The sequence below is a fragment of the Macrotis lagotis genome, chromosome 5, assembly GCF_037893015.1.
Source record: "Macrotis lagotis isolate mMagLag1 chromosome 5, bilby.v1.9.chrom.fasta, whole genome shotgun sequence".
NCBI classification, from domain to species: domain Eukaryota; kingdom Metazoa; phylum Chordata; class Mammalia; order Peramelemorphia; family Peramelidae; genus Macrotis; species Macrotis lagotis.
Window position 1 is genome coordinate 33233909 of NC_133662.1, and position 27406 is coordinate 33261314.

Here is a 27406-nt window from a genome sequence, read left to right on the forward strand (position 1 = left end):
GAGTATTTTCAATGATAAAGGGATTGAAAAAAAATCAGAGTAAATAGAAAATTTCACATTCAAATAAAGGAATGAAGAGAAGCACAAAATTACAGGGATGAAATAAGTTCAGTTTTTTACATTCTTATATGGAGAGATGACATAGAACTTTTTTATCTCCAGTGCTCTTCAGAATAACTTTTTAAGATGGGAAATTAAATAACTTAATCCTAAAGAAAGGAAGGATCAAAGAATAAATAGAAACAATAAACAGCTAATTTAAATATAATGACAGCAATGAGATAACATATCAAAATATGTGGGATGAAGTAAAAGTAGTACTTGGAGGAAAATTACTATTTTTGAATACTTACCTCATAAAAAGAATGAGCAGATCAATAAATTGGACATACAACTAAAAAAATTAGGAAGACATTAGCCTTCCAGTTGAATAGCAAAATAGAAATTCTGACAATCCAAGATGAGATTAGCAAAATTCAAAATAAAAATAAAGTATTTAATAATTTTAAAAAGTTGTAAAAATTAAAATAGATAAGCCAACTAATTTATTTTAAAAAAGAAAACCAAATTTCTGATATAAAATGAAAAATATGATTTTATAACTAATGAAGAAATAAAAGCAATTATTATGAACTATTTTGCCCAACTATGTGCCAATAAAAGTGCCAGACTAATGAAAAGATTATATATTTTCAAAAAATTTAATTTGTCCAGAATAACATAACAGAAAACAAAATACTTAAATAACCCCATGTTAAAAAAAAAAGTCTTGAAAAAACTATAAAAGTACTCTTAAAGAGAAAAAAATATGATCACATAGATTTAAAAGTGGATTCTACAAAACATTAGAGAATGGGGCAGCTAGGGGGCACAGTGGATAGAACACCAGCCCTGGAGTCAGGAGGACCTGACTTGAAATCCAACCTCAGACACTTAATAATTACCTAGCTATGTGACCTTGGTAAGTCACTCAAGCCCATTGCCTTGCAACAACAACCCCCCCCTTGCAAAAAAAAGAAAAGAATGATTCAATTGGAATTTATGGAAGTACAGTGGATAGAGCTTCAACTCTGCAATCAGGAAGACCTGAGTTCAAATTCTGCCTCACACACTTAATACCTACTTAGCTGTGTGACTTTGGGCAAGTCACTTGATCCGATTACTTCAATAAAAAAATTCTTAGTAATACTTCATTAAAACCTTTGAATGAAGCAATTTTTCCAGACCAAGACAACTTGGAAGATCAGTGGGAAGGGTCTGTTTTACCAGAATGAGAGAATGCAGTATGGGTCACACTGGAGCAAACTAGTCCCAGCTATGCAAAAACAGACAGTAGGCAAAGGGACCAGTGCAGGCACTGGCAGTTTCCTGACCTCTCAGTCCAGAGTTGGCCAAGGAAGGTCAGTAAGGAAAAGGGTGGAGCACAAAGATCGCAGTATCACAGACCAGACCAGATCCCAGAAGAAGAACTCAGGAAGTACTGAATCAACAGAGGCAGCTGCTTCTGGAGCTCTTATTCCACAGATGGTTAGGGGGTCAGAAGGAGATAAGTAAGGGAATAAGAAGGGGTCTCTGCAATCACTGAGGCAGCACTCTGTTGTTTGGCCAATACTCAGATCTGGGTCATAATCTCAGGAAGAAGAGGAACAGTAGCACAACAAGGGAACAGGGATCCTCCTAACAGTTATAGGGCAGAAAGGAGTGCTTGTGGTTTCCCACAGACCAGAGCACAGGTCTAGAGAGTAGTAAAAATCTCCCTTTAAACCTTGGAAGAATTGAAAACTTGCAAGTCCCAGAAGTATCACTAAAATCAACAACAAAAACCCCTAAACCTTTGGAACAGTATGGATTCCACCTTCTTAACAAAATATTAAAATCAAAACAAAAAAAAAAAAGAAAGAAAGAAAAGGGACAGATAGGTGGCACAGTGGATAAAGCACTGACTCTGGAGCCAGGAGGACCTGAGTTCAAATCTAGATTCAGACACTGAATAATTAACTATCTGTGTGACCTTGGGTAAATCACATAACCCCACTGCCTTGCAAAAATCAAAACAACAATAACAACAACTAAAAATCCCAATGTACTAAAATCAAGTCATAGGTTGAGGAAATAAACAAACAGAAGGAAAAAATATCTGGCCACTGACAGTTACTATGGAGATAAGGAAGATCAAAATATACACTCAGAAAAAAGAAAACATTGCCACAACTTCTATATTCAAAATCTCTAAGAAAAAAGATGAATTGGTTGCAGGCCATGGAAGAGATGTTGAAAATTAAGTAAAGGAGATACAGGAAAAATTGGGGAAAGAAATGAGATTGATATGGGAAAATCATGAAAACCAAGTCAACAGCTTTAGTGAAGGAGATACAGAAAAAATACTGAAGAAAACAATATGTTAAAAACCAGACTGGCATAAATGAAAAATGAGGTCAAGAAGTCAACAAAGAGAAAAATACCTTAAAAGGCAGATTTGGCCAATGGAAAAGAAGATACAAAAGCTCATTGAAGAAAATAATTCTTTAAAATATAGAACTGAGCAAAAAATGGAAGCTAATGATTTTGTGAGAAATCAAGAAACAAAATAAAGTCAAAAGAATGAAAAATTAGAAGAAAATGTGAAATAGCTAGTAGAAAAACAACTGTCCTGAAAAATAGATCCAGAAGAGATAATTTAAAAATTATTGAACTATTTGAAAATCATGATCAAAAAAAGTCTAGACTTTACCTTTTAAGAAATTATCAAGTAAAATTGGCCTGATATTCTAGAAACAGAAGCTAAAATAGAATTTGAAAAAAAATCTACTGATCACTCCCTGAAAAAGTTCCCCAAATGAAAACTGCCAGATCAAGAAGAAAACATTCCGAGTAGCAAGAAAGACATTAATGTATTGTTGCAGGAGTTGTGAAATTATTCAATAATTCTGTTGATGAATGGTTCAACAATTTTTTGGAACTATACCCAAAGAACCATAAAACCATGACTATTCTTTGAACTAAAAATATCAGATCTTTATTCCCAAACAGATGAAAAACTGGAGAGAACCCCCCCCACACACACACAAGCACATGCAGATTTTTATAGCAATTTTTTTTTCTGATGACAAGGTACTGAAAATTGATGGGATTGGTGATCTTTTGGTGAATAGCTGAACAAACTGTGGTATATTATTGTGATGGAATGCTATTCTGGTATAAGAAATGATAAATAGAGTGTTCTCAGTAAGACCTGGAAAGACTTAAAATGAGTAGGTGCAATTGGAAATGTAACAGCAATATTGTAGTATGATCAGCTATGAATGACTTACCTTTTCTGAGCAATGCTGTAACCAAGGCAACTCTGAAGGATTTATGAGACAGAATGCATCGTGAAAGATATATGTGATTTTGTCTAAATATAGATTGAAGCATATTTATTTTAAACTTTATTTTTCTTGAGATTTCTCTTTTTTGTGGGGGGAGGTTGTTTACTTTCCCAACATGACTATTATAGTAATATTTTGGCTGACTCCACATTTTTAACTTATAACAAATAATTTGTTCTCATTGAGGGGGAGTATTGTGGGAAGAAAGGAGAGAATTCAGAACAGTTTTAAAAATGAATGTTAAGGAAAAGGAAATATAATTGAAATAAAGGAATATAATTGAAATAAAGAAAAACTTCCCCTTCACACTATTAAGAGACAGTTTTATATACTTGGAGATATATTAATTGGGTAGTTTGAAAAAATATAGTAAAAATGACAATACAACATATGTTACATTTTTTATTTAGGGCCCTACCAATCAAACTCCCAAAGAATTACTTTATAGAACTAAAAATATCCTAAAATTTTATCTGGGGGGTACTAAAATTCAAGAATAATAAAAGAATCATTTAAAAAAATAAAAAGCATAGGAGTATCAGATCCCAAACTATTTAACAAAGCTGCAATTGAAAATCAAGAAATGGAGAAGTTGAGTAGTGGAATAGGTTGTGTATATAAAAATACAAAAGCAAATGAGCACAATGACCCATTATTTGATAAAAACCAAAGACCTTAGCTATTAGGATAAGGACTCATTATTTAATTTTTAAAAATCATTGGGAACTGGTTAATAAGATTGAAGAAACTAGGTTTAGACCCAGACCGAGGCTTAGATCATATGCCAAAGCCTGTCATCATAAGTAAATAGGCTGGAACTTGGAAAAAATTACCAATGAGATCAATGAATGGAAGAGATTAGGACCAAAGAAAGGATAGAGATTAATAGACTGTATAATGAACAATTTTGATTATATAAAATTAAATTAGCTTGCAAAAATAAAATGTAGCTAATTGGAATTAAGATTAGAAAAACAGGACAGAAATGTTTAAAGCAATTTTCTCTGATAAAGATCCAAATTATAAGATTTATAAGAATAAGTCAAATTTACAATAAGAGCCATTTCCCAATGATATACATGAATAGACAATTTTTAGTTAAAGAAATCTAAACTATCAATTAGTCATATGAAAAAAATGCTTTAAAAATGAATGAAGAAATGCAAATTGAAACAATTCTTTAGTACCACCTAACTTTTATCAGATTGACTAAGATTTCTGATTTTAAAAAAAAAGGAAATGTCAAATGCTGGAGAGGATGTAGGAAAACAGGTACATGAATATTCTTCTTGGTAAATCTATGAACTAGTTCAATCATTCTTGGAAACAATTTGTAGCTAGGTCCCAAAATCAATTAAATTGTACATACTGTTTGATCCAGAGATTCCTCTATTAGATCTACAACCGAAAGAAAGAGAAAAAGTATTGATGTGTAAAAGATTATTTCAAGTAGTCTGGTTTTTGATTTTTAGTTAGTTTGATTTTTGTTTTATTTTGTTTTTGTATTAGAAAAGAATTGGAAACTCATGGGATGTCAATCATTCGGGGAATAGCTGACTAATCGATGGTAAATGAATGTGATAGAGTACTAGTTATGTAAGAAATGATAAAAAATTATTTTAAAAATATATAAAGAGTCATATGAATTAATACATAGTGAACTTATTCAATAAAAGCAATATAGCAAAGAAAAGCAACTTAAGAACTCTGATCTATACAATAATGAATCCTAACTTGAAGGAACTCATGATGAAACATGATATTTAATTTTGCATTACAAAATTTGTAATGAATTTTTGCCTTCTGGTTCTTTGGGCCAGATGAAAATTTTATATTGTATATCAACATAACTTTATCTTAAGAGGAATGGGTTTATGGATTGAAAATAAAAGATAGGGGCGGCTAGGTGGTGCAGTGGGGGTGGCTAGGTGGCGCAGTGAATAAAGCACCGGCCCTGGAGTCAGGAGTACCTGGGTTCAAATCCGGTCTCAGACACTTAATAATTACCTAGCTGTGTGGCCTTGGGAAAGCCACTTAACCCCACTTGCTTTACAAAAAAAAAAGAAAGAAAAGAAAAGAAAAGATAAAATGTTCCCAAAATAATTCTATGAAAAGCAACCTCATACTAAATTCTCAGTCTGAGTCCCCAGAAAGTGAAGTCGCATACAGAACTTCTAATTTCCTGAGTCTTGTCATCTTTGTTGAATATGCTCAGGAACTCAGAGTTCCTAATGAGACTATAGTACCTCATTTTTGAGGGTCAGGACTTCTATGGTTCAATTATTTGCCTTCTAGTCCTTCAGTATTGAAGAGGACAATACCAACCAACCATGTGATTGGTGGTGTGAGTTGCACAATCATGATTATTATAATGAAGGTCATGTTGACCAGTCAGTATCTGTTGTTGCTATTATCCTTTATATCAACATGATCACATCAAAGACAATCCTAAAAGTCTAGTGATGGGAAATGTCATCCACATCCAGAGTGGGGAGGGGGGGAAAATAAGGAGCCTGAATATAGAGCAAAACATACTAGGTTCACAGAAAAACTTCTTTTATATTTTTTCTTTCTTTCTCATGTTTTCTTTCCTAATTCTTCTTTCACAGCTTGACTAATATGGACATGTTAAACATGATTGCAAATATGCAACCTATATCAGATTACTCACTGCCATGGTCAGGAGGGAGAGAAGGGAAGGAGGTATAAAACTATGGAATTCAAAAAAGCTTACAAAAATAAGAGTGTTAAAAACTATATTTGATATATTTGGAAAAAATAAAATTACATAAAACAAATAAAATATAATATCAAAATAAGAAGAAAAAGAAACAGAATTCATGGATTAATTCATCAATTTACTTGATACTTATTGCTAAGCATAATTTTCTCAGGTCTGCTACAATGAAATGTAAATAATTAAATTTGTTGAATTGTGCTATTTATTAGGCACTTTTTATTCACAAAGTACTTTTTAATCACTGAAGAAGGAATAATTTTAAATGAAATATGAAAACTATTCTCATAGAGCATACAATTTAGAAGGGAGAGATAGGATTGTATTTATTGTGTAAGCATAGCAGTATGGGCATAATTTTGGACAACCTATAAATTTGATAGTTTCATTTTGTGATAGTAATGGTCCATAATTATGTCCTTCTCCAATACCAGACTGATGCAGAGTCTGACTTTATACATATAAAATTGCATTAAGGTACTTTTTCCTAATTCTCTGGGTTGAGAGATGAGTTTTGTGTCATACACACATATTTCATTGCTATTTTTTGTGTTTAATTTTTTGGTGTTGGAAAACTAAAATCAATCCAAGGAAATGTGTCATAATTGTAACTACTTTTTTGTGTTTTTGAGGCAGAGTCAAGTGAGCTGCCCAGGATCACACAGCCAGAAAGTGTCTGAGATTGGGTTTGAACTCAGATACTCCAAGCTACCCAATTGCCCCTTACAGTGATTTAAAGATTATATAAAGATTATTCTTCAGGGTCAATTAAAGCTATTATAGCAGCTCTTAGGAGGAATCAAGAGTTACATGGATTATTCAAATCCACAATGAAGTAATATCAATTGTACCACAGAACAAAGTGTCAGAAACCAAGAGCTAAAAACTAAAATCAGTAAAGACCCTCAGAGAATCTAGTATCTAAAGTGATTGCTATTATTTTCTTTACAATGCAAAATGTTTCTTAAAACTGGAAGACAGTGAGAATATAGATAAAACAAATAGCTACTAACCATTGTAATAAAGAAAAAATAAAATTCTTTTCATGAATAATATAATAAAAAGATTGGAATACTGACGATTGGAGAAAAATTTTTACTATTGGAACTGACTTTTTCATTCAAACGTGTACTCAAGTTTTTAGTACAATCCCAGGTAAAGCTGAAGGTGTACTTGTAAGTCTTGTCCCCTTTTGTGGAATAATGAATTCTGATAAATATATTTCTATGTTGAGAAAAGCAGAATGGGTCCCTAATTTTAGAAATTTCTAAATTAAGTAAGAAATATTATAACACATTGCAACTCTCTTGCATCATGCCACACATCATGAAAGGTTCAGACATTTATCCAAGAGGTGAAGATAAATATATTTCAACGGGCCTGTAAACACATCTGATTTTAACCCCTTTGTAAACCTATCAAGGCTAGACTTGAAAAAAATGTACTCTTTGTCAAAAATACATTTAATAACCAATATGATAAAAATGATATTTCATGATAAAGAGTTTAAGAATATGTTTTTAAAATATTATGAACTTCATACTAATGTCTTAAAAGAAATTATAGGAAGAGGAGATTTTATTGCAAATTAAAATTTGTAACTATAAAGTTACAAAATTCATTGTATAATTGATTCAAGTCTTGCCTCTGACATATAGTAGTTTTGTGATTCTATAGCCAAATCACTTAACTTCTCACTAAGAGAATATGCTGACTTGCAATTGAAGGTGGTCCCCATCTCAATGAAACTCCCAGGCTATTTCCCATCTCTTATATGTAAGTATGCAATTTCAGTGGATTTTTCAGTATGTCTGACTCTTCACTGGACCCCATTTAGGGTTTTCTTGGCAAAGATAATGATGAGTCCTTTTCCATTTTTTCCTCCAGCTCATTTTACAGAAGAGGAAGCTGAGGCAAACAGAATTAAGTGACTTGCCCAGGTTCACATAGTTAGGAAGTGTCTGAGCTCACATTTGACCTCAGAAGGATGAATCTTAGTGATTCCAAGCCTAGCACTATATCTATAGTGTCACCTATCTAAATATGTAATATCAGATTACTATTGTAGCACACAATTGAATATAATTAAAGAGTAAAAGAGAAAATCCTATTTGAGGTTGGAAGAAGAAAATTTAATGTTTTAATTGATCAATTAGATTACATGTTATGGACCAATTACACATTATGGAAGTTTTTCAGCATTCATCCATTTGCATATTTATAAATTACACACTATTTCTAACACCCTCCCTCCCCACCCATCTCTCCTTAATGGTGAACAGTCTGGTAAAAGTTTCACATGTGCTTTTGTGTTTAACATATTCACATAGAGGTCATTTTGTGTATCAGAAATTAGGACTTAGGGAAAAGAAAGAAACCATGAGGGAAGGAAAAACATGAGGAGTTTTTAAAAAAGTGAACATAGTATCCATTCAGATTCCGTGGGTGTTTCATTGTTGTTGTTGTTTCTGTTTTTCTTCTGGATGTGTATGGCATTGTTCATGACACTTGTCCCAGGGTAGTCTAAAATCTGTGAACTGCTTAGAGGAACTGCATCCATCATAGTTGTTCAACTTACAATGTTGTTATTAATGTGTACAATGTTTTCTTGGTTCTGCTCCCTTCACTCAGCATCAGATCATGCAATTCTTTCTATGCTTCTCTAAAGCCCAACTATTCATACTTTCTTATAGATTAATAGCACTCCATATATTCACATAACATAACTTGTTCAGTGATTCCCCAATTGATGGGCATTCCCTCAATTTCCAATTCTTTGCCACCTCAAAAACAACTGTCATAACTATTTTAAAGTATGTTCAACTTTTCCCATTTAATATGATTTCTTTTGAATATTGGTCTAGTATCATATTGTTAGGTCAAAGGGTGTGATCAGTTTTATTGCTTTTTGTACATAGTTCCAAATTGCTCTCCAAAATGATTGGATGAGAACACAACTCCATCAACAATGCATTAATGTTCTAATCTTGCCACAGCTTCTCTAGCATTGCTCATTTCCCCTTTTCGTCATCCTAATCAATTTGATAGCTGTGAGGTAGTACCTCATAACTGTTTCAATTTATATTTCTCTAATCAATAATTATTTGGGTCATTTTTCATATGATTATATATAATTTTAGTTTCATTATTTAAAAGCTGCCTGTTCATATCCTTTGATCATTTATCAAATGGGGAATGACTTATAACTTTATAAATTTGATTCAATTTATTATATATTTTAGAAATGAGACCTTTAATCAGAACTCTTAGCAGGAAAAAAAATTCCCAACTCTTTGTTTCCTCTCTAATTTTGACTTCATTGGTTTTTTATTATAAAACTTTTTAATTTAATATAGTCAGTTTGCCATGGAGGAGGGAGGGTGGGAAGAGAAGGAAATTATGTAACTTAAAAATATGTATATGTATGTGGATGAATGTTGAAAAAGTTTCATAACATGTAATTTGAAAAATAAAATATCAATTGAAATAAATTTTAATATAGTAAGTCATTTTGAAATTTGTAATGTACTCTATTTCTTGTTTGGTCATAAACTTCTCCCTGTTTCATAGCTCCAACAAATAGAGTATTTCTTGATCTCTTAACTAGTCTATGGAATCACCCTTTATGTACTCATTTTGACCTTATTTTGGTATAGGGTATGACATGTGGGTCTATGTCTAGTTTTTGCCATACTATTTTCCAGTTTTTCCAACCATTTTTGTTGAATAGTGAGTCCAGGAAGTTAATGTCTTTGGGTTTGTCAAACAAACAGTAGATTACTCTAATCATTTATTACTGTTTCTTTTGTACTTATTCTAATCCACTGTTCCATTACTCTATTTCTTAACCAGTACAGAAGATTTGATGACTGCCTTTTATAATATAGTTGTAGATTTGATACATTTAGGTCACCTTCCTTTGGAATTTTTTTCATCAATTCCCTTGATATCCTTGACCTTTTGTTGCTCCAGAAAAATTGTGTTACTTTTTTCCCCCCAACTCTGTAAATAGTTTTGTAGTAGTTTGATTGGTATAGCACTGAAAAAGTAATTTAATTAGGGTAGAAATGTTACTTTTATTGTATTAGCTCTGTCTAAACATTTTTCCAGTTGTTTAGATTTGACTTTTTTGTGTGAAAATTATTTTATAATTGTATTCATACAGTTTTGGGGTTTGTCTTGGGAAGTAGATTCACAAGTACTCTATGTTTTCTGCAATTTCCTTAAAAGAATTTCTCTTTCTATCTCTTGTCCTTGTATTTTGTTGTTCATTAATAAAAATGTTGATGATTTATGTGGACTTATTTTATATCTTGCTACCCTGTTGAAATTGTTAATTGTTTCAAGTAGCTTTTTAGTTGATTATCTAGGATTTTCTTAATATAACATCCTATCATCTGCAAAGAGTGAAAGTTTTGGTTCCTAATTGCCAATTCTAATTCCTTCAAATTCTTTTTCTTCTCATTGTTAAAGATAGCATTTCTATATTGAGTAATAGTGTTGATTATTAGCATCCTTGTTTCCCCTCTCATTTTTCTGGAAATACTCCTAGTCAATCCCAATTACATGTGATGTTTGGTGATGTTTTAGAGAGACACTGCTTATTATTTTAAGGGAAACTGCCTTTATTCCTATATGTCTTGCTTTTAATAGGAATGGTTATTGTTTTATCAAAAGCTTCTTCAACAAATATTGAGATAATCATCATTCTGTTGATTTTGCTATTGATATGTTCAGTTGAATATTTTCCTAATATCGAACCATCCCTACCTACCTGGTATAAATCCTACCTGATCATGATGAATTATCCTAGCAAAAACTTGTAATGTCTTTGCTAAAATTTCATTTAAGGTTTTTGCATCAATGTTCATTAGGGAGATTGGTCTATAATTTTCTTTGTTTTTACTCTTCCTGTATTAGCTATCAGTACCATATTAGTATCATAAAAGGAATTTGGCAGAACTCCTATAATAATAAAATAATTCATGTAGAACTGGATTAATTGTTCCTTAAATGTTTAGCAGAATTCACTTGTAAATCCATCTGGGTCTAGAGAGTTTTTTCTTGAGTTTATTGATGGTTTCTTTGATTTCTTTTTTTCTTCTGAAATGGGAATATTTAAGCATTTCATTGCCATGCCTGTTAATCTGGGTAGTTTATCTTTTTGAAAATATTCATTCATTTCATTCAAGTTTCAAATTTTTTGACATAGTTGGGCAAAACAGCTTCTAATTACCTCATTAATTTCATCTTCATTGGTGGTGAGTTTACCCTTTTCATTTTTGATACTGAATTAAAGTTTTATCCATTTTATTGATTCTTTCCCATAAAATCAACTCAGTTTTTTTTGTCGATGGTTTTCTTGCATTCAATTTTATTAATTTTTCCTTTGCTCTTCATAATTTCTAATTTAGTATTTAATTGGGTTTTTAAATTTGTTTTTTCTATGTTTTTAATTGCATGTTCAATTAATTGATCTCCTCTTGCTCATTTTATTCGTATCAATATTTAGAAACATAAAATTTTCCCTAAAATCCTGTTTTGCGTGCATCCCATAAATTTATGACATCTCATTTCTGTCATTTCCTTGGGTGAAATTGTTGATTATATCTATGATTTGGTAGTTTGATTCACTCATTCTTTAAAATGAACTTATTTAATTTCCAATTTTTGGTTTATCATTCTATGGCCCTTGATTATTTTTATTGCATAATGATCTGAAAAGCATGCGTTTATTATTTCTGCCTTTCTGAATTTGATTTTTATACCCTAGAACATATTCAATTTTGGTATGGATGACATGTACTATAGAGGAAAAAAGTACACTCTTTTCTATCCCCATTTAGTTTTCTCCAGAATTCTATCATATCTATGTTTTCTAAGATTTTATTCACCTTAACTTCTTTCTTGTCTATTTTTTTGGTTAGATTTATCTAATTGTAAGAGGGGAGATTGAGGTCTCTCATTATTATTGCTTTGTTATCCGTGTCTCCCCATAATTTATTTAGCTTGTCCTCTAAGAATTTGAATGATATATCACTTGATGTATGTATGTTTAAAACTGATATTATTTCATTGCCTATGGTGCTTCTTAAGATGTGTTTTCTTCTGTATATCTGATATCTATTTTTGCTTTTACTTTGTCTGAGATGAGGATTGCTAACCCTAATTTTTTTTACTTTTGCTTAAGAATAATTTATTTTGCTCTATTCTTTTATCTTTACCCTGTAGATATTTCTCTGCTTCAGAAGTGTTTTTTTTTGTAAACAGCATATTGTAGGATTCTGGTTTTAATCCATTTTGCTATCTGTTTCCATTTTATGGCAAAGTTCATCCCATTCACATTTACAGTTAACTTTCTATTTCCTCTCCATGCTATCTTTTCTGAATTCATGTTTTCTCTTTTCTTTCCCTTTATCCCTCCTTATAAATATTTTGCTCCCTTTCCCCTTTAATATTTCTTATAAATTATAACTTTAGCTTCACTTTTAATTTTACTTTCACCTTCCCTTTCATCATTCCATTCTTCCCCTTTCTTCCTTTTCTTCCTCCTACTTCCTTATAGGATAGAAAAGATTTTTAAACCCAGTTGGGGATGTATGTTATTCCGTTTTGGGGCTAAATCTGTTGAGAATAGGATTTACCCAGTGTTCATACCTTCCCTTCTTTCCCTCCATTATAACAGGTCTTTGTGCCTCTCCACCTGGTGTTATTTATCCTCTAATGTTTAGCTTTCTCCTAGTATAATCCTTCTTTTATGTCATTATTGTTTTAATCCTGTGTTATACCTGTGACCCCTCTGTCAATATATACTCTTTGTATCTGTCCTGGTAGAAGAACAATCTCAAAGTTTGATTGATTGATTGATAAGTACCATTGCCTTATAATCATAAAGTACATTCACCTTTTCTGTCCCATTAGAAATATACTTTGCAAGAGTCACAAATCACATCAAATTGTAATTGATAAATACTTCCCCCTTTTTCAGGTACTTTCAATAAACCCACAATTCTTATGGGCCAAAACATCATGCAAAGCCAAATCATGTCATGGACTATTTCTAAACACTGCCACCCCTCCCCCACACCCAGTACAATCCCTTATTACTCAAAGCAAAATTGTTTCATGATCTTTTCATGTCCAGATCCTCTAAGTACATGCTCAGCCTTCATCTTTTTTAGTATTTCAACCATAATCCTGCTAATGTTCTCCAACCATAGTATTGGGCACACTCTCTCCCTCTGTCCCTATAGTATAACCTTTACTAACAAATAAGGCATTCCTTCCTAATCTACTCATGTTCAGGTCCCAGCAACTAGACAGCAGGGACAGTCCATCAGGGACAGTCCCAACCCCAGACACAGTCCAAACCATGTGTATACTGGTAACAGACAGGCCTTCATTGGGAATAACTGATCTATTCATGTTCAGCCCTTCTAAGTACACTGCCACCCTCTGTCCCTTTTGTACTACAAACCTCCCTAACTAAAGCATCTATTAAAGTAAGGTCACTTCATGATTTAATTATGGATATACCCTCTAAGAGCTTTACCTCCCACTGTCTCAGCAGGAAAAATCACCCTTGTAGTCAACATCACAGCATATCTCTTCATGTCCACTAAGTACAATCCCTTCAACTTTATTCAGCCCTTTAATTATCATAAGAGAAATATAATTCTCAAGAGTTATCTTCCTTTGTAGGGATTTATACAATTTAATATTATTCACTAGCATTTTTCTCTCCTTTTCATTTACCTTTTAAAGCATCCCTTGAGTCTTGTATTTGTATGCTGAAATTTCTGCTCAGTTATGGTCTTTTTATCAGAAAATTTTAAAATCCTCTATTTTATAGAAAACTTTTCTTTTCCCCAGACAGAATATGCTGAATTTTTAGGTTTTTGCAAGGCAATGAGGTTAAGTGGCTTGCCAAGGCCACACAGCTAGGTAATTATTAAGTGTCTGAGGCTAGATTTGAACTCAGGTACTCCTGAATCCAGGGCCGGTGCTCTATCCATTGCACCACCTAGCTGCCCTAGAAAATGCAGAATTTTGCAGGGTAATTAATTCTTGGCTGTAATCAAAAGTCTTTTGACCTCCAAAATATCATGTTCTAGACACTCCAATCCTTTCACATTGAAGTTGATAAGTCCTATGTATTTCTGATTGGCTTTTCTTTGCATGAAGTTACTTCTTTTTGCAGAGCTCGCAGCATCTTCTTTAGTTGCAAATTCTCAAATTTGGATATGATATTTCTTAGAGATTTTATTCTGAGTTCTCTTTCTGGAAATGTTCTGTATATTCTTTCAAGGACTTTTTTCTTCTTGATCTAGAATATTAGAGCAGTTTTCTATGATAATTTCCTAAAAGATATTTTCCATGCTCTTCTTTTTGAGCTAGGTTTTCAGATAGATCAATAATTCATAAATAGCTTCTTGGATCCATTTTTCATGTACTTTGTTTTACTAAAAGGTACTTTATCTTTTTTTCCAGACTTTTGATTTTGTTTGATGAAATCTTGGGCCTCATAGAGTCATTAGTTGAGTCATTAGTTTCTATTTGTTCTATTCTAATTTTGGGGGGTTTATTTTTTTCAGTTAGTTATTGTGTTTCCTTTTCCATTTGGTTAATTTTACTTTTAAATGAATACTTTTCCTTTTCTTGTTGGTCAATTTTTTTTTTTGATCAATTGCATTCTTTTCCCCAGTTGGCCATTTGTACTTTTAAAGGAGTTGATTTCTTTAGTCAATTTTTCATAATTTCTGTGCATGGCTCTCATTTCTTTTTTTCTATTGTTCTTCCTCTCTTCTTAGACTTTTAAAATCTTTTTAAAAATTCTTCCATGAGTTTTTGGATTTGAGTACAACGCCATTTCCAACTTGGACTGCTTCACACCCACCTTAGGCAGTCTGTGTTCACTGGCCCTCAGGGATTGTAGTATTTAGTGAAGATACTCAATCAGTTTAACTTGCTGCATTCAGAACTCCAAAGCTCAAATGTTCCACCAGCTTCAGGATCCCCCAAATCGGGGCTACCAGGTTTGTATCACCAGGTTTCCCTACTCATTTTACAGATGAGGAAACTAAGAACAACCGAAGTTAAGTGAATTTCTCAAGGTCACACCATCTCTGGTAGTTAGTCCTGGAGATAAGATGTGTAACCAGAAACTAACTCTAAAACTAGCTTCTTTCCACTGTACCCTCAGTCTTCAAAGTCTCACATGACTTGCTTTGTCAATATTTTAAAATGCAGTCTCCACAAAAGAAGACTGCTTCGCTCCCACCAAGGACAAGAGATAAGCTTTTTGGATTAGGTTGCACTCTGTGGTTTCAGAAAGTTCTTTCTTCTTTTGATTAGGAGGAGATGCAATTGTGAGGCCCTGATTGTGTGGAAGCTAAGCTACATAAACATTCAGGAAATACCCAGATTAAAGTTTTAACCAAAAGGTTAACCAGACCTCATTAAACTTTCCATAAAATTGACTGACAAGCATTTGACCAAAACCATTAACAGGTTAAGTTAATTTAGGAAGAAGACACATGAGTGTGCTCAATATTGCCTAGTTGGCAAGTCTTTGGAGAACCAAAGCTTGGAAGCTTCCTGTAAGGATTTTTGGTTGTTACATTTCTTATCTTTTATGTTTCTGGAAAAGAATGATTTATTTATAAGAGAGTCTAAATTGTGGGACTATCATATAACAGACTTCATCATTTCCAACACTTTCACCCATCTACATTCTGCTTTCCTCTTAGCCATGACCAGAAAGCTTGGACCTACAAAATCTGAGTCCCCTGAAAGAACTGATTTGACTGTCTCACAGAATCAACATTATTTGACAAGACAAGGATATAGAATTTTATTTTATTTTATTTTTTTTATTCCAAGTCAAAGTGACCAGAGAGGCACAGCTGAAGTTTCAGATATGTACAATAGCCAGGAAAATAAGCAGGTTATCAAAACAGGAGTAATTTACAATTACTTGAATCACTTTAGGGCTAGAGAACAGTTAAGGAGCACAGCTTAAAATTGACCATAATATGTTTATGTCATTAGACCTAAAAAAATCATCATCCAACTCACAAGACTCTATGTGGAGGCTATGTAGTAGTGGAGAGACATCTGGAACAGGTTAGAGGATCACTTTCCATTTCTGAATCTAAGATACAAGAAAGTTGTACATACCTGGCATTTCTTTTACTCTCTCCCTTGCCCTCTCCCCTCCCCTCCCCTCCCCTCCCCTCCCCTCCCCTCTCCTTTCCTCTCCTCTCCTCTTTGTTCCAGTGCTTTAGGGAAGGGAATCATAATTCCATCCTTTTAGGGTACCTTTGAAAGTTAGTTTCACAAACATTTATTAGGGACTTAATATGTGCAAGAGACCTGACAAAGTTCTCTGTATGTACATAGTGCTTCAAGTCTGTCCATTTAAATCAAGGACATTATACAAAGTGATATAAGACATGTAACTACAAATGAAACACTTTTCCCTTTGCTACTTTGAAAGTTTGCAAAAAAGCATTAAGTATTTGGAATAACTATTTTGGGGGGTTTAAATAAATTAATTTTTATACTGAGTCAGAGACAAAGTCACCAAAAATCCATCGCTACTGTCCATCTTAGTGTTTGATTTCTGTTACTCTGCAGTATTATATTACTGTCTTAAACTGTTTCATTTGAATAGATAGAAAGGGATTTTCTATGGAAACTATGATAATTCATAAAATACATGAAGTTCTTTCATAAGTACACTTATTCATGCTTTGTAAACCATATGATTTAGATGCATTTTATCAAGTGCACAAAAAGTAGATTACTAAGTGAAATTGAAATTTAACTAGTTCAGATGAAGCTGGAAAATCATGATGTTAAATAAATCATTCTAATGATTTCTTTGGAATTATCTCTTTCTAGCTTTAAGGTATATGATAATCAACATTTTGATTGATTATTGTGAAAATAAAGAAAATAGTCCTTGGATATTTTTAATATACCAGATGAGGTATTTTAAATAGTTAAATCATTTGACTGAAACCAATGTAAAGTAAAAGTGACAGGTTTTTCAATCCCAGACTCTGAGTTTCTGACTTTAAAATGAGATCCCATATTGGTTGTGCATGTGTTTCAAGTCAGAGGATATGAAAGCATGAGTGGAGCTGAATGGGTCTCACTTCACTGATTCACTCCAAAGTCTTCATTAAACATGGACATAACATTTGCACTTGTTTTGTTTGTTCTAGACAGTTTGGATAATTACCCTTTGAAATGGTGTGTGCCTGTGTAGATTTGTGTATTTATTGAAGTGGAGAAGAAGGGGGGGGTTAAGGGATTGGAAGGAGGAGCAGGAGGAAGAGGAATCAGTGCAATGTTAATTTTAATCATTCAATAATGATTGTATTTCTCTAACCTCCATGCCAAACCTCATCATTTGCTTCTTAAAACTGCTGGTTCAGGTCATTCAATTGAAATTTTATTTGATTTTAAGGCTAACTTCTCCCCATGCTCATCACCAGCACTAGCAACTTGTCCTGTTACACACAACACATGTCTCTCCCTTACACCTTCCACTCTAAGAGTTCCCATTGATTTGGAAAGGAACTCTATTCTAGAAGTGAGAAAAGTTAAGGAAAAAGGAATAGTAAAACTATAAGATTATTAGCTAACCCTCACCTTCCTCTGCTACATTCTCAATGAATGGGATAAGGGAAGCAAAGGAAGAAACATTGTTTTCACTTCATGATTCTCTTATGGAAACCAATGATGGAAATTGGCAGTTGATTCTTGTTCTTCATTATCAAAGAAGACCAAAATGACATCATTATATTGGCAAATTACAGTGGAGTTGATCAGTCCAATATGAACTTGGAATGCTCTACCACAAGTCAGGCACAAATAGTCCATGTGAATACCTGGGGTGGTTGTTCTAAGGTTATATATGTCATGTTTCCTTTGAGTAGCTTCAATTCTGCCCTTCTCACTGCTGAGGGCATGCCATGCTAATGGTCCTGTGCCAATATCTCCCATACTGCACAATCAATTACAGAATTCTTAAGAGACCTTCAGGGTGTCCTGATACCACTTCTTCTGACCAACTTTGAGCATTTTCTCTGTATGAGTTTTCCACAGAATAGTCTTTTTGACAAGTGTACTTCTGGCATTCTAACAACACTACCAGCTCATCATGATTGCACTCTCTGTAGTAATGTTGGAATGCTGGGCAGTTTAGCTTGAGAAAGGACATCAGTGTCTGGCGTCCTCTCCTGCCAGGTGATCTTCAGAATCTTCCTAAGACAATTTAAATGGAAGCAATTCAGTTTTCTGACATGGTGCTGGTAGACTGTTCAGGTTTTACAGGCATATAGCAATGACGTTAGAACAATGACTCTGTAGACCTTCAATTTCAGAAAGATAAAGGGAAGGAATGATAAGTGGGGGCAGTATTATAAAGTAGAGTACTAGACTTGGAGATCAGAAGACCTGGGTTTAAAACCTTTAAAATGATGATTGGTATTTTTTTCTTTTTTTTTAGATTTTTTTTGCAAGGCAAATGGGGTTAAGTGGCTTGCCCAAGGCCACACAGCTAGGTAATTATTAAGTGTTTGAGACCGGATTTGAACCCCAGGTACTCCTGACTCCAGGGCAGGTGCTTTATCCACTGCACCACCTAGCCGCCCCCAATGATTGGTATTCTAAAAACCATGAACCCTAGTTAATTGTTGTATCCATGTCACATAGAGGACAAATATCAGAAGCAAGAGTTGATTGAGTTTATTTCAGAACTGTCGTGCTTTCCAACATACATTATCAGTGAAGTCTAGGATTATAAATTTGTTGTTTAGTCATTTTCAGTTGTGTCTGAATCTTCATGACTCCAATTTGGGGTTTCCTTGGCAAGTGATTTGTCATTTCCTTTTCTGTCACATTTTATAGATGAGGAAAATGAGGTAAACAAAGTTAAGTGACTTGCCCAGGGTCACACTGATAGTGTCTTGAGTCCAGATTTGCATTCAAGTCTTCCTGATTCTAGGAACAGCACTCTACAGATGACTTTACCTAGCTGTCCCTAGTATTGCAAATCTAAAGTTGAAAAGAATCTGGGAAGATATTGCACCCGACCATCTCAATTTATAAATGAGAATACAGAAGCCCAGGGAGGTTAAGTGACTTATTCAGGATCACAAAACTAACTATTATCAATGAAAGAATGAATCAAATCCTTCCTGACACCAAGACCATTACTCTGTCTGCCATCTCATGCCTCCTCTTCTTGTATATTTAATTTTTTCTTTGTCTAGAGCAATAGTATTAACTCATCCTTTCAGCAGAGAAGGAGGGGTTCTCTCTATTTCTATCTAATATTGCCTTAAAATTGAAAGAAATTTTACTACTGAATCAATAGCATTTACAGCTATGTGAAAAACTATTTTTGGATCCAGATTGTCAATATGCATAAGGGGAATGTTAATAACATTGTCTTGGACTTATATAACATTTTATCATTTTTAAGCTCACATATATTTGTCAGAAAGAATGGCAAGTTCTCAGACATTGTTTTATAGATGAGAAAAATGAGCTAGACAGGACTTACCCAATTAAATTCATTCAACTAACTAGTGACACAATCAGAACTAGAGTCTTCTGAATCATGACCATGGCCAAAAACTTTCTAAAGATGCCCAGGGTCTTTGGGAGCTTTGAAATAAATTTCAAGTAGAAATTTACTAATACAGGTTATCCCAAAAGTCTTCATTCAGTTTTTAAGCTAGTTCTACTACTGCCCCCCCACCCCACAGCTTCTTGAGTTTTGGTGGGGGAAAAAATCCTCAAGTAACCATGTGTATAAAGTCAAATTACTTTCCTTCCCTCTTCAGTTCTGTAATTTCATCAATGATGGAAACTCCTGGTGAGGAAATTCCCTACACAAAAACAAAATGACAACTAGGTATAAGTCTTAGAGAATTTCTTGGGTCATTGAGCATTTAAGTTACTTGTCCAGGGTTACACAGTACTGCAACTATTAGTCCTTTAAAGAACAAAGAAGATCACACCAACCAACCAAATGGCTGGAGGTGTGAGTTGCAGTTATATTTATTATACTAAGAGGTATGTTGTGCAAAGCATCCTTCTCACTTGCCTGTACCAGAAGCAAATATCCCAGGGCCTGATTTTTAGGAAATAGGACTATTGGAGATGGTCTGGCTACTGCAAGAATCTCTTGGTCTTAAATGGTTTTGATACCTCTCTTATCAGTGAGGTAACCATAGCACTACAACAATGCCAGGCAAGCACAAGTTTGTACTATGTGGTAATATATAAAACATCTTGGTACATCCTAACCTGTCACTCAATGGGCTCATCTTCAAGACCACAGACCACAGACCAATCATCTTTGAGTTGTGATAGTCACTTCTTTCTTTTCTTTCTATTTTTAATTTTTTTATATTTATTTTTGAATTTTTGCAATTTCCCCCCAATCTTTCTTCCCTCCCCCCCACTCACCACAGAAGACAGTCTGATAGTCTTTACATTGTTTCCATGCTATACATTGACCTAAATTGAATGTGTTGAGAGAGAAATCATATCCTTAAGAAAAAAATAAAATATAAGAGATAGCAAAATTACATAATATGATAACTTCTTTAAAAATAATTAAAAGTAATATCTTTGGTCTTTGTTCAAATTCTACAATTCTTTCTCTGGATACAGATGGTATTCCCCATCACAGTTACCCCCAAATTATGCTATATTGTTGCGCTGATGGAATGAGCAAGTCCATTAAGATTTATCATCAACTCCATGCTGCTGTTACGGTGTACAATGTTCTTGTGGTTCTGCTCATCTCATTCAGCATCAGTTCATGACAATCCTTCCAGGCTTCCCTGAATTCCCATCCCTCCTATCTAATAGAACAATAGTGTTCCATAACACACATATACCACAATTTGTTCAGCCATTCCCCAATTGATGGACATTCATTCAATTTCTAATTTGCCACCACAAACAGAGCTGCTATGAATATTTTTGTACAAGTGGATGTTTTTACCCTTTTTTCATGATCTCTTCAGGGTATAGACTCAGTAGTAGTTTTTCTGGATCAAGGGGTATGCACATTTTTATTGTCCTTTGGGTATAATTCCAAATTACTCTGATGGTCAATTTTACTACAATATCTGATCATCTTTGAACCCTATTCAAAAATCCAATGCATCCTAATCTTGATGGACTAATTGGCAGTACAATCTTTCATCTCAGACATTCTTTTATATTTATAATGTAGTCAGAACCATGATGAAAACCATATTCTAACCTTGATGTACCACTTATCCAACTCTCCACCTGACAGTGGTCTGGTGCAGGTTGCATTACATGGCAGGGTACTTGTCACCAGAAACAAGAGCCCCTTGGGGCTTGCCCCATCCTTCCCTCCCCTCCACTGGGTCACTAAAAAAAACAAATGGATCACACAGTATTCTCATATGCAAGAGGAATCTAAATCTCTGAAACTCCAAGAACGACTGTCTAATGACTATAGCACACTATTGTGCTTTATTCAATGCAATTTTGTCCTCAATGATCTTAGGATCTAATACAAGGATTATTAGCTGGGGGAGACTGAATTTGTTGTTGGTTATTAAGGAAAACATATTTGGATAACTATTCCAGTATAGTGTTTTTAATAAGCCTACATATTTTATTTTATTCATTTAAAAGAATTTTTCTGAGGATTCATCTGACCTGTCAAAGGTTTCCATGACACAAGATTAAGAACTCCTGTTATAAAAGATAACTTTGACATAGAACAAATAATGAGTTTTCTTTATTTGCATTTGTATTTCTGTGATCATTGGAAATACATACATATGCAAACACACACATATGTAGAGACAGAAAGAAAGAAAAGCAGGGGTGGGGGTGGGGAGGAACCAGAACACAAAATTTTGATCAATTGATTGTTCTGCTTACCCAGTATGAAAAAAGCCACTTTGATTAAAAAAAACTGAATTGACTAAATGTGTTTAGCGAAGAGACATAAAGAGAAAGATGGAAACAAACAGGCAAGATATATATAGATATATATATATGTATATATATATACATATATATATATATATATATATAATGATAAATTTTGGCCAAAATACTAAATTCTTGAAGGGATATAAGAAAAGATTAGCTTTTCAAAGAAGACTAATGTATATGATACAATTGGAGAAAATTTAAAACAATATATTCAAATGAAAAAGTATTTACTATAAAAATGAATTAGAAGAAATCAAAGTAGGTTGAGAATTTTGATATATGAGAAATGAGGCCATTCAAGTTTCTTTTTATATTATATGAAAGCAATGTGGTGATACAAAAGAATATAGCAAAAATAACTTGTATATTGTTTATATATGTGTATGATAACTCCTTGACAGCCCTCCTTGAGGGCATTGAGTATTTATTTTTTGACACAATATTCCCATTACTTAGCATGATTCTAGGCACATCCTTGCTAGACTGAAGACACAACTTCTCTCCCAAGGGATTTATAACAATATTATGGAAATAAATGAACAATGGAAAATAGGATATACTTAAAAACTAAATTGTCTGTAAAAGAACATACAGGATATCTATTAAGAGAAATGATATATTGTTGTTGAAATTGAGATGTGTTGAAAGAGCACCGAATATGAATTCTTAAGACTGGGATTCAAATACTGCTCTGTTTCTTATTATATGTGTTGTTATTGTGAAATTGACTTACTATCTCTGAGCCTCCATTTAATTTTTCTTTATTTTTAAAAGTCTGACAATTGAACTCTTTAACTTCTTAAGTCCCTTCCCAAATCCCATGACTCCATTCTAACAATGGGAAAATGTAAGTCCCTGTTTTCATACTGACCAATTATGATCAATCAGTAGCTAATCTGAGTCTTAGTTTGCATATGTACAAAATGGGAGGATAATCATTTCATTTCCCATCTCATATAGTTGTCATGAGGGAAGCACCTCAAACACTATAAAGTGAACTATAAATGCGAGCTATTATTACCGGGGAACCACTGAATAGTTAAAAAAAAAGTACATCTATTTTGTATTAGTCAGCATCTATGTTTTCTTCTCTTTAGAAAATGAGCCAAGGGCAAGGGCTATGTAGTTTTCATTAGTTTATTGCTGTGTAGCATCTTTCCTATCATAAGGTTACCAGATGTCTTTAATTGCAGGGGAGAAGCCAAGAGTGGGGCAGAGGAGCTGCTGACAGATGCACTTACTAAGGATGCTTGAGAGGATACTGTCTAGTCTGCCTGCCTGCCTGCCTCTCTGCATAGGCCTCTGTCTAGGAACCTTTTGTTTTTATTTTGTATGTATAGGGGAATCTGGGACCATTAACTTGACACTGGTAACTGCTATACATTGGGGGAACATGACTTTCAACAAGAGTTATCCCAACTCCAGTTTATAGAGGAAGTTTCATCATAAAGGGAGAGTTTAAAAAAAAAACTTGAAAATTCACTACAAAATCCTACCTTGTATCTGTCATTGTTTCTTTTCTCTGCAACTTCCCTTCCCTAACACATACTGCTCATGTCTTCCCTATGAGGTCACTTTTACTTACAATGTATAGATTCTGAATATATTTTCATTTTCACAGTCTCCCTCATTAAAATATGAGCTCCTTGAGTGCAAGGACTATATATTTGTCTTTATTTCTCTAGTGTTTATAAAGCACAGTATTGGTAAAATATAAGAATTTAATAAATGTTTATCCAGTTGACTGATTGATTGACTATAATATGAGTGGAAAATCAGAAGCTCAGTTTAGTACATTGGACATAATGCTTAGAAATAGTTTCAAGATCACAGAAAATCATAGAATCACAGAAACATTACCATTATGCGACCTAGAGAGCATCTTCTATGCTCTTTGTTTCATTTAGATTTCGGTCATTAGTGAAAGACTGATCCAAAAGAACATTGATCAATGGATTGATGTTCACTTGGAGGGATTTTTTTATTGGAGTGCCCTGTCCTCAGCTCTGTTCTATTCACATTTGTATCATAAACTTGCATGAAAATATGGATGACGTACCTTTCAGATTCACATGTAACAAGAAGTTGTTCATTCCTTGCTACATGTAACAAGATGTTCATTTCCTCCTTGCATGAAGTCTTTCCTAGTCCTCTTTTATCTTAGTACCTTACCTCTGAGATTATCCTGTATATATCTAGTTTATTTCTAACATATATGTAGATATATATCTAGCACACATATATATCTAATATATATATATATCAATTTATCTGACAGATATCTATATATATATAGCTATATAGCTAATCTCTCTCTTTATATATATATGTGTGTGTGTGTGTGTGTGTGTGTGTGTGTGTGTGTGTGTGTGTGTATGTGTGTGTATATACCCAGCTTATATATAGTTACTGATAAATTGTTCCCCCCATTAAACTATGAACTCTTTGAGATCAAAAGCAAGGATTGGATTTCTTTCTCTTCCTTTTTTTGTATCTCCCAAGCTTACCTGACGTGCAGCAGGTGCTTCAGAGGCTTGTCCATATACTGAGCCACAGGTCAAGGAACTGGTGATCAAGTAATATTTGATGGGGTAATAGCGAGAAAGTTGTCTATTGAGTGTAGCACAGAGCTCAGTCAGGAAGCAGCAAATGACCTCTAAATTTAGTCTAAATCCTGGATCACATCAGAAGAAACAGGTCCAGTTCAGAGATGTGAATAACGCAAGATCAAAAGCCAAAGACTAATGAGCTCAAGAGTCTTGGACAATGTATTTCATTCAATATGGGTTCTCTCTTCATTCTTTTTTTCAAACTAGGGAATCTATGGGGCTAGCAGTATCTCCCTATTTTATTACTGTTATTACTGATAGCAGAATTGCCGCTCAGCTCTGGAAAAATAGACCACCTTAGAATAGAAATGGAACAAATATGATTAGACAGATCATGTGAAAATAGACTGAGGGATTTTAATGGACTGCAAATATAAGATAAGTTAAAAGTGTGATGTGACCAAACAAAACAACAAAAAAAAACCTAAGGTGCTTTTGGCATAGAGAATAGAGTCAGGAAGTCTCATCTTCCTGAGTTCAAATCCAGACCCAGACATTTACTAGTTCTGTGACCCTAGGCAACTCACCCTTTTTGCCTCAGTTTCCTCATCTGTAAAATGATCTAGAGAAAGAGATGGCAAATGACTCTATTATCTTTGTCAAGAAAATCCCATGTGGAATGATGAAGAATCAGATATGACTGAAAAAACTGAACAATAACAATATAAGCACAATGTAATGAACAACAATCATGATAATTACACTAGTACTCTTTCCTTGGTTAAATATCTGAAGATTAATTTTCTATTTTAATTACCATATATTAAGAAGTGAGGAATTCAGTATTTTAAAATATGAAGATCAGTTGGATATATTGAATTGGAAATTCTTCCTTTTGTGGAATATTCATGTCTATTTCACTAGAACTTCCATTATTGTTATTAACTCTCTTCCTCGCAATGGTCTACTGGCCTTTTAATTATATAAAACTAGGTATATTGGTCCTCCCTTAAGATAACCCTTCTACATGCTAAATATCCTCTCTCTCTCTCTCTCTCTCTCTCTCTCTCTCTCTCTCTCTCTCTCTCTCTCTCTCTCTCTCTCTCTCTCTCTCTTTCTCTTTTGTAATCTTGTGTATTTTATTTTATTCATTTAAAAGCATTAATCTACTGGAGATCCATGGGCTTCTACCAAGTGCCAAAAAATTAACACACACAAAAAATTGAAAGCCTCATCTCAGGACAATCAAGTCAGTTTATATCCCATGATATGAATTCCTTTACATCCATCTTGATCTCCTTTCATATAAATTATTTGAACAGGAAGGATGTGGGAAACTGTGCTACTAACAGAAATTCCTGGTGGAACTGTGAATGAGTACACCCATTCTGGAAAGCAATTTGTAGATATGCCCAATTTGCTATAAAATTGTACATACCCTTTGACCCAGTAATATTGCTATTAGATTCACACCCCAAAGAAATCAAAGAAAAATAAAAAGAACCATATGTACACAAATATTTGTAGCAGTTCTATCTGATATGCAAAGAACTGGAAACTGAGGGAATGTCCATCAATAGGAGATGACTGAAAAAGTTATGGTATATAAATATGGTTGAATCCTATTGTGCTATAAGAAATAATGGAGGGAATGATTTCAGAAAAATCTGGGAATACTTAGTTGAATTCATGCAAAAAAGGGAAAAGGTGAATCAGGAATGCAATCACAATAATAATAATATTATGAAGATAATGTGAAAGACTCTGATATAGCACAATGATTCAACAGAACCTGAAAGAACTTGTGATTCAAAAAGTTATCCATCTCCAGATAAGGAACTGATTGATTCAGAATGAAGACTGAAACATATTTTTTCCTTTATTTTATGATTTTTTATTTTCAGAAAATTGCTAATGGCAGAAATATGTTTTGTGTGACTTCATACATATAGTTAATATTGTATTTCTCTTTGGGTGAGATAGTTGATAAAGGGAAGGAGAGCATTTAGAAACTATTTTGCAAAAAGATGTTGAGGTTCAATTAAATGGCAATGGAGAGCTACATAGTAATCATGAACATTTTGCAAAATACTACAAATGAGGAATTATGCAATCCATGGTTGGAAATTTTAAAATAGAGAGACTGAAAAATATGGAAAACTTGTAATCTCCAATGATACCCACAATAAAGTCATGTTATAGTAGAGTGCCTGGCAACAAGTACTATATGATTCTTAACTCATCATAATAATAACCATGTAAGGTAGAAACTATTATTATATGCATTCTACAGATGGGCAGACCAAGGCAAATACCCAACAGCACAAGGCAACATAGGATCATTTACTGAGAAAAAATGATGGTGAGAGTGATCTAGGGTTCAGGATTATTGTCAGGACATCAGTGGAACCAAAGAGTCAAGAGTGGAGGATACCAAATATTAGTAAATGTTGTGTCAAGATTGTAAAGGGAGAAAAATGAGATCAAAGTAAATGTGATAAATTGAGAGAATATGAATGGGGAAGGGAGAGGTATTAGAGATTGTGGTGAGCATAAAGAATAGATCTAAACCTGAATTTCTTAACTTTTTTGTATCATAGGTCCCTTTTATAGTAGGATGAGGCCTAAGAAACCCTTCTCAGAAAATTTTTTGCATGCATAAATTAAAACACATAGGATTACAGATGAAGCTTAGTATTTTCTTGACATTGTGTGGATAAGTTACTCCTCTTATAATATGC